This window comes from Eutrigla gurnardus (genome assembly GCF_963514095.1).
Source record: "Eutrigla gurnardus genome assembly, chromosome: 11".
Lineage (NCBI taxonomy): Eukaryota > Metazoa > Chordata > Actinopteri > Perciformes > Triglidae > Eutrigla > Eutrigla gurnardus.
In genome coordinates, this window is record NC_139925.1 from 7,120,037 (window position 1) to 7,129,892 (window position 9,856).

Genomic DNA, 9,856 nt, shown 5'->3' on the forward strand with positions numbered 1-9,856 from the left:
ACTGTATTGGATACAAATTCTATGTTACATTCATATTTATATTCTTGTGATACCTCAAATCAGTATATGGTTCACTCTCTCTTTCTTATCCCTTTAATCATCCTCGTGCAATTTGGGTTAGAATAGAACTAAACTAAAATCCCACCTGCATGTACCAATTATGAATAGACAAAACTAAACAAACTTACATATTTAAAGAAAATGGTATTTCACGGGCCTTGCTTGGACAGAAGAGGGCACTGTATTAAATGTGTTTTACTGGGATTTTGCCCTTTCAAAGCACAACTATCAAGACTTACATAATGTATCATATGTGCTATCAAGTTATCAGAATTGGTACTATATATCATGGCTCAAAGAAGACACATTATTTTCTCTTTATTCGTTGGCAGCGTCACAGTGTAGCCCATACAGCTTTTTCCCCCTGGTATTTAATGTTTTTGTGCTATCTACATCTCAACCAGTGTCCAACATTTATAATCTTGTTAAACCTCTTTGTTGAATACACCTACTGATCCAGAGTGATTTAAAAATATTGTATATTTGCTCTTCGGCATGTTCCATCATGTCCTTGGGTAATATAATGAAAACTGTAACAGAAGTTGATAGAAAAGATGACTGTGGGTGTACTCACGGTATAAATAGGTGGTATTTTCCTCCCTTTGCTATCCGTCCTTGTGCAAATATCTGAAATAATCATTTCAGTCAGACTTGGCTGTCTGGTGGAGAAAGAATCCATGCCATTGGGGCACCAAATCCATTAAAAATGAAGACTAAAAGGAAGATGTGATTTGCATGTTTTCACCATTCAGGCTCTAATGCTCGTGCCTCAGCAGGGCACTTGATCTACGATGGGTGCCTGGAACAGTGTGTATGAACGATGGGTGGTTAACAGCAGTGCTGGAGGTCTCACATAGCACCCAGCAGTTTTACCCCGAGGCATAAGGCAGAGAGGAAAATGGGAATCTGCTGCTGTGTGTCTGCTGTGGCTGTTTTGTCTAGGACAGCAACTTAGTTTCATAGTTTCTCATTTCTGTGCAATAAGAACATTAAAATCTGATGACTTGTTTTGTAGGAATTTAATTGTTGTAATTATTTAAAAGCAATGCTAAGGAAAGAAAACAGCCGGTTCTAACCCGATATCTACTTTTCTATCACTCAGGAACTTGCCTGAATTCTCTGGGTCGCTCTGCAAACTTATAACGACCTTGACAGCAAGAGGAGACCACTCATCACACTCACATGGAGAGTAATGTGCACCTTAAAGTCATTACTGACCACACAATGGAGACCGGATCGATGAAGAGAACAGCTACAACTCCCCCGTGAAGTTCATTGATGCCCATTATAAATATATGCAGGAGAGCTTGAACAAGCAAATATTGTTGAGCCTGCTTTTTCTCCATTTGGACCAGCACTCATTGTCGTGTAATTGACTCTCTGGAGGAGACTCCCTCCTGAGACAACGAGCCAAACTGATTAAATATCGAGAACCTCTTTCATTTGACCTTGCTTGTCACAACTTTTTCTGACCTGCCCTCTAAAAATCAGGGACACTCTCCTTGAAATGTAATTCACAAGTCAACTTCACTTTATGGGAACGTAGTTTTTGGGAAATGAGGCTGACCTCAAACTAGCAACTGGGCAGCCTTGCCTAGTTGGACATAGATGTCCTTCTATATGAGTCTGCAGTTTATTGAGTTGTGGAATTAATTCTGCAAAACACTGACAATCTGCCCAGATTGAGCATCGTGTGTGTGTGTGTGTGTGTGTGTGTGTGTGTGCGTGTGTGTGTGTGTGTGTGTGTGTGTGTGTGTGTGTGTGTGTGTGTGTGTGTGTGTGTGTGTGTGCAGAGTTCATACCAAGAAATAAAGCAGCTTTTAGTTAAAAATGCCAATGAGCTACTCATTTTTTACCCATATTTTTTAAATACAAATTCCCTTAATTAAAATGCGTCAGCCTTGTGCTGAGGTTGCTGTAACAACTGTTTTGGACACTGACTGATTAAGGGCTGGCAGTCTGACCATGCTTTGCCCCTTTCCCCACCTCCCATGGTGCCATCATCTGGTTGTTTCGTGCCCATGCCTCCTGTCACAGTGAGGCCGTGCCAGCTTGAAGAGGTGGCTTGCTCTGTGGGGTTTTTGTCTCATTCACACCCCGTTTGAAAACGTCGGTAGGATTTGCAAACCTCTTCATGTAAGCCTTTTAATGAGCATCTGGTTGGAAGTCAGCTGATTGACTTGGTAATGCAGTGATGAAGGTGTGATGAGGTCAAAACCAGCAAAAAAAGTGAATAAACAGTGAGTAAAACTGACTTTATGTGCGTTGGCGTGGTGGATTAAAGTGGTTATTTGGCGAATCTGTAAATGAAACAATGATCTCTATTGTATTTTTTTTTTTTTAAATGATGCAGCATGATGTATGTAGTTTAATGTAGGGTGGTTCCACTAGATGGAGCTACCCGTGCATCGCAACACACCCACTTTACTCAGCAAAGGATGAGGCTTTGTGGCCCGTTAGCCGTGACAATGAGGCAGATTGTAAGACTTTCACAGCTGACATTTCAACCCATTATTGTAGGAACAGCACAGATGTTAAATCCACCCAGTTAATAATAACAGTAGCTTTTGGCCTGTTATGTCTATGTCACAATATGTAGACCAGGATTTTCATGTTCCACAATTAACATGCTAATTTTGCAGATTTTGGCCTAAGAACAACGGTCGGCTTATGGCCTAGTTTCTCATTTCTTGTGCTTGTGGATGTCGATGTATTCCCAGTGAATATAACCTTCAATATTGTGTGGCTGAATCAGAAAAATAATATAATAAAAAATAAGACCACAGTCGAAACAGGAAGTTTTGTCCAAAAGGGGCGTAAGCTGGAAGTCAGGATGCTGATGTGGAGTTTCTAGAGGGCAGCTGTGTCTAAAGGGCAGGTATTCTACCGCATACTGGGAGGCTAATTAGTGAGTTTAGAGAAGAGCAAACAAAGGTCTAATGCTGGTATGGGAGGGAGTGACACAAGAGGTTAAAGCAGGGTATTTGTAAGAAGAATAACACACTCTTCCTGAGATGGAAAGTTATATTATTAAGCAATAAAACAAACCCTTGCTCACCCAGGAGTACATCTTCTGTCTCATCCCGTGTGACCACGGTGGCGAATGCTACTAAATTAGAGAAGGTTTGCTGACTTTAAGATTCTTCTTGACGCTGCTGTGAAACTACATTTAGTTGAGCATTATCCTGTAATTGCCATTTTCGGCTATGGTGTCCTCTGTTCAGCAAATGTTGCGCCGTCTCCCTTTAATGGCTGTCAGAGAGAACACAGCGGAAAGGTGATGATAAAATATGGTCCGATGGTCTTTCCCCCCCAGGCTGATATGAGACGTTGGCCATACGAGAGAGGACGTCACTGAAAAATGGCAGATTATATGTTGTTCAGTTATTGTAAATCAAATAAACGTGTGCTTATAGAACTGTCATTTTACTGGCGTTTCAAAAACACTACTAAAGTAATAAAAGCTGTTTTTATTCATGCAGTTCAGTTTCTTTTTTCATGTTGGCTACACCAACTTAAATCATATTTTCTCCAAGCTCATCTTCAAATAATGCGATAAACATGCCAAACAAAGATATTTGAAAGTCTCACTCTCGAGGTATAAGTTTTACTCCTTTTTACCGCCCTATAAGTTTCCACGGATGTTTTTCACCTCATGAGTTATGTCTTTAATAGGGGATTCAACGTAGAGAACTGGCAGCTATATAACCAGCCCGAGTCTCTCGTCGTGGTCATGAATACTAATCCCAAACATCAAATGTTAAGCAGTTAAATTGTAAATCTCCCATAGGCGTTTTAAGGCATTTCCCACAGTTGGGAATTCACACAGAACTACACACACACCACCCTCGAGGACCTAATCCCTTTTCTGTCTATCACAACTGTCTTTATAAATGTTGCGGGAGGAAGGAAAAGATTTGCCCTTTGGAGGTGTTGACTGTGTGTGTGTGTGTGTGTGTGTGTGTGTGTGTGTGTGTCCGTGATGGAGTGTGCACATCTGTGTCTGTCCAAGGCTGATCTCTCAGTCTGTTGCAGAAAGTTGCATAATATTTTGGGTGGCCAGTAATGGCTGCTTGCTCAAGGGACTCTCATGGTTGCGGCTATTGATGGCCTGCTGAATCCTCACTAAAGACCCTTAACCAGCCAGACCTTGCAGAGATCGGCCTCTGAGTGCACCTTTTCCAGTTTGAATATAATGTGACCAAATATTCTATATTTTCCCCACTAGATATATAGTTATGGTAGCATGTATTGTATTATAATTAAATGTTAAATTTATGATGATTTTCATGAAATCAATCCAATTTTCGGTATAATGTGGGCATATTTAAAGCCTGAATTGTTCCACGTTATTATGCAGACATAATAGGACGCTGCTGCGTGTGGATATCAGACAGGAGGAAGCAGTGTTGCATAATAACCGGTGAGCTGAAACCTGCCACTTTATCTCTATGAATCCCATCAAGTAAGTTCCAATTAGCTTCTATAGCGATATGGCTGCGTGTCTAATTAGATACACTTTTATGTTTTTGAAACACTTACATCTGGCTCCGGCAGATAGAGGCTCATCTGTTGCTCAGGCAAACATCACTCCAGCCTATTGAAATGTCCCCAGCGTGTCGTTACTGTGGTCACCATCGCCACGGTGCAACCTTGAGAAGTGATAAATCCTGCAGCTGCAGGTCTGGTCATACAATGCACACACAGACAGGGGGAGGCTTCTTGTGTAATGGCAAGAGGGGTTATCTTTCCGTCCCCTCATCACCATGCCAGTGGTAATAAAAAGCTGCTTTGTGGCTGAGAATAAAAGCAACCCTGCTGATAACTGTGATTCCCCACAGAGCCCCCGGAGGTGGGGCTGAGACAGAGAAGCCATTAGGGAAGAAAGAGGCAGTAATCTGATCATGTCCTATTGACGGAGATGCGGCATCAGTCAACTGTGCCTTTTGTGTCAACCCTCTGCCTCGGGGCTAGCATACGTTTCCTGTTCGCTCTGTGTTTACATGCGATGACATCTGTGCATTTCTTATCGTCTTCTGGTGTCGGTGTCGTTACGACGGCGGCTTTACTCACCTGCCTGCAGGGGAACACATGGTTTGTCGATGGGAGCAGGACAGCAAAGTGATTTGCATGCTGGACGGGTGCCAGGAAAGACTCAGTAATAAACTAGGCTCTTAGTCTATTGATGTTTAACTTTACTGGTGCCAATACTCCAAATCCATGCTTGACATTATCATTCATATGTAGAGAGTTTGGAACTCGACAACTCGATAAGTCAGTGAGAAATAGAAAAGAATGTATTATTTCCGATTAAATGAGTAGTGATTATTTTTAATTCGCTGCTTTATAAATACAAACACATGTGGAAGTGCCAAGATAAACAGTCCCTCATCATTGGGATTTTTACTATTTAAATAAAAAATATATTATAAAGAAACATATTACTAACCCTTATATGTCACATTACTATCAACACTACTATTCACCATTATCCACAGAAAAGGATGAGCAAGCTGTCCATTAATGTGCTTTACGTTTCATTTCTTATGACCATTTGAGGCGTTCAAGTACTATTTCAGCAGCATATCAACGTGAACATTGTGTCAGCGCAGCATGAGAGCTGGGTCAGTGTTTTCTTTATGCTCAGTGACGTAATTCATCAGAAGGAATTAGAATCAGAAAGGAGTTTTTTGCTTTCACATACAATGAGTTGTCCTTGGTGTTTAATGCACGCAATAGTTAAAAAGAATACAAATTAAAGCAAAGTACTGCAGTCAAGAACATGAATAGAAAAATGACCATAAAATGAAAAAGACACCATAGACGTATTATAATAATAAATTATGTTATTTGACGTTGCAAAAATGTGCAAATTTTCACAGTATACGTAAGGTTTTCTGGAGGCAGATGACCGTGTGTGTGGGGGAAGGGAGGTCAGAGTGCATGTCATGCCTTGTTGTTGAGGAGGCCAGTTGCAGATGGGAAGAAAAAAAGGAGAATTTTATGCATTACATGAAATCATCAGCAACATAATTCTGGTGTTTATTTCCCGTCTCGCTGGTTTAAAAGTGTGGAGGAAACATTTGTTTCGATATGCGTGGGTGTGAGGTATTCACCGGGTCGTGACCTATAGGAGGCTGGGTAACATCAACACATGGTGTGTAATAAAAGCAACCCACTGTCTGAAAGAGAGGCTTCAAAAGCCTTCCTCCTATAAACAGCACTGTGGGGCTGCGGCGATGCTTTCACAATCTGCTGACTAAATCGCTGGCTACGAATGCAGCGCCCCTTATCTAATCACTTTTTACATTCTGCAACAGGACGTTTCCTCCTCTTCGTCTGTTGTCCACACCGACGTAACGCGCTGGATCGTTCCTCCAACACCTGCTGAACATCCAGCTTGTGATGTTTCCGAGCCGCTGAGTCATTCTGTGAAAAGCCAAAATGTTGATAAAACACAGTCAGTGCCACATTTTTTTTTTTTTAAATGTACTAGCTGCTTTTTTTTTTGGCATTTAAGCATAATTTAAGCATTATGTTCTGTCACTCTTCATACTCCCAAAATGCCTCTGGGTATCACAATTATGTTTGTGTGTGAGTTCACATGCAGGCATGCGTATATCCGGCGTATCACGCAGCAACGCCTATCATCTCCACACATCTAAATTAAAAAAAGTTGGAGGAAAGTGGTCGAACAGAGGGAGAGAGAGAGAGAGAGCCTGTAGAGAGAGAGAGAGGGGGAACCTATAGGCGGCTGTCACCATGATGAATGAATCGCAAAGGAGAGTCAGATCTCTTCTTCTCTGTGCGGCGCACAGTCTCAATGGGCCAACAATGATCCGGGTTTAAAGGAGCTCCACCAGGAACCGAAATCTATATCATCCAATCAACTGAGTCTGTTGTGGGTGGTGCGTCATCATCTTGTTATAAACTGGAAAAAGTCATGAGTGTTACTGCTGTATCCATAAATCTTTTCCATTGGATGGTTGTTGAGATTGTGGGTAAATAAACATACAGTAAAGATGCTGAGTCTGAAAGACTGGGTTGATCCCAGAGCTCAGGGTTAACATCAAACTATTAGACCGGAACAGTTGCAGCTTCGAGGGATTTGCAGCGACCGGGGATGCCGCCTGTTGGGATGTGAAGCTGTCAGATCGCCCTCTCTAGTAATTAGCAGACCTACGCTACTGTCGGTTTCCTGGGAGTTTTGGCTTCCGTGTTTAGGGACTTCAAGGAACAAAGGCACCGAAAACACGGCACACGGTGCTGCGTGCGTTCACTTTATTATAATTGCTTTTTACTTTTTGCAAACTCACGAGGCAGACGTGATGATACATGGGTTGAATATATAACAAGTCAACAGCGTTGCAGCACTAGACTGCAGCCGCGGTGGTTCCTGACATGAGCATGTTTCAAGGAGATAAGCATCCAAAGCAGGCTTAACCGCTGTCAGGCTCTCTTTATGCATATTAGCTTTCCATTCTGAAGTGGTGTTTGATTAAAAAAAAAATCTTATTATGACAGTATAAGGACTGGCAACATGTGGGCTGCTTCTTCCTTTGCACCATTCGGGTTGTTATGATGTTGTTTTTTTTAATTCCAGTCCTCTGACTGCCCTTGAGAGCTGCAAAAGCTGGAGAAAAAAAAAGGTAAGTGGATTTGAAAGGTGTAATATTTGCAGCAAAACTACAGTCACCTATAGCTCTTACCATGAACCACCTCCAGGTTCAGGCCTGGACTGTTATCACAAATACAGATATAAGCCGTGCACAAGAGGATCCTCTCAAAAGGCTGCGATTCAGAGGAATTCCAGAAAGTTTGTCTCTCTCTGCTGAAGGACTGCAATGAATTTAGTTATGAGTTGAAGAATAGCCAAGTGGATATGAACAATGGAATATTGGAAAACCCGCATGTTGTTGGACAGGGTTGAGAAGCCAAGTAGCCAAGTGGATCTAATTTATTTGGCAAAATGAAATGCAGGATGTACAACTGAATGAACCACCGTCAACCTGGCTGCCCCCAAATAATGTAGCTTGCAGGATTTCTAAAGGAGAACTATAGTTGTTGGGCTGTTAATCTAATTGGATTTTTGATGGCAAATCCTCCACAGCGAGGTGGAGTGGGGAACCGGTGTTCATTTAAAGCAAATGTATGCACACACACACACACACACACACACACACACAAGCACAAAAGACGTGGATTAAAGTTGTGGGACACACATACTGATTGACTTTTGTCAGAGATTAAAAAAGGAGTTTATTTAAAAAGAAAACCTCCACCTGTGAGTGTAAAAAACTGCATGCAGCATAAATGTTGTGTGTAGCTTTGATTTATATACATAACTGATTATTTTTTTTATCATAAAGACAAATTCAAACTTCTTTTTAGCAAACAAAGTACTCTAAAAGCCGCGATACCGAAAGAACCCAGTAAGATTTGCGCTTTGTACAGCCCTACTTTCTTAAAATATTTAACTTATTTTCTTTATTATGAGCTATTGTGGAGGCAAACCTAACACGATTGACCTTTGACACGACGTGCAGTTGTTGCAATTACGATTTAGCTAATCACTCTAAAGCCTGCACGACAAATGAGGTTCCTGAAGTGGATCCTCCCTAATCTCAGGGGACCACGTTGGGCAAATTGGCCTTGTCAACCCAGGCCTGAATCAATACAGCCTCACTGCTCGTGACACTATCACGCCGGCCTTTTTCACCCCTCACGTCAACCTTACACGCTCGAATCGGACGGCATTCACCCATTAAAGGTGTGTTTTGTAAAAAGGACAGAATGATTGATTTCACCATATGTCCTCAATCATAGATGTAGCCCAGCGGGGCGAGAGGAAATCCCTCATTCAATCCCCCGGGCCCCTTCCATTCCTCACCCTGAGCGGACGTGTGTCCTCCCTTGTCTCCTCATCTTTATTCACTGCAGGATGCCTCTCTGCTGCACTCTGAAGGATTGTCTACCCTCTGTCGTGCCCACGCATCCTCTGGATCTCCTGTAATAGGCCCCGTGAAGATGTGTGGCGAGCTACGGCTGGAGTGCTTTTACCGTTTAACAGCATGACTGCTGCATTGGAGCTCATAGTCCAGCTTTTTATTGTGCACATATGTAACAATATATCCTGAGTATATCGAATTATTAGTATAAATCCAATGTGATTTTTTTTGTGTTCAGCTAGTACAAACCATATCAACCAATAACATCAAGACATTCATCAATCTGTTATTTATTTAAATATAACTCCTATTAATGTGTCTGTATCTTTTAAACCCACCTTATGATTTATACGTCAAACAGTTCATGTGTAATAACATACCACCATATATGATTTCAGCTTACTGTTACAAACAGTCTTAAACTCTTTATACACTGTTGCCCAAAAAGTTGGAATATTTTGTTTTCAGACACAATCCTCTGTTTATTCCTATTTAAATCAGTATCAGTATGAGTAATCACTTTTAACCAGGTGCAATGATTACCCCAATTTCCCAGGTGAAATGAATTCTTGCATAACATTTGTTTTGGCGCTTTAAAAGAAAAGACATTTGCAAATTATTCCAACTTCATGGGCGACCCTGTATATACTCATCCTGAATTATTATTATATTATTTTATAGGAGGATTTAGCTCAAAAATACATGGAAAATGTTCCTTATATAGTGTTATTATTAACTGTGTATTTACTGCTTATGAATTTGAGAGATATGAGTATTGTGATATATTGTTGTAAATATGCTGGATGTAGTGTTCCAGTGGTTGGTGTTATTGTTTCCAGAAAAACAAA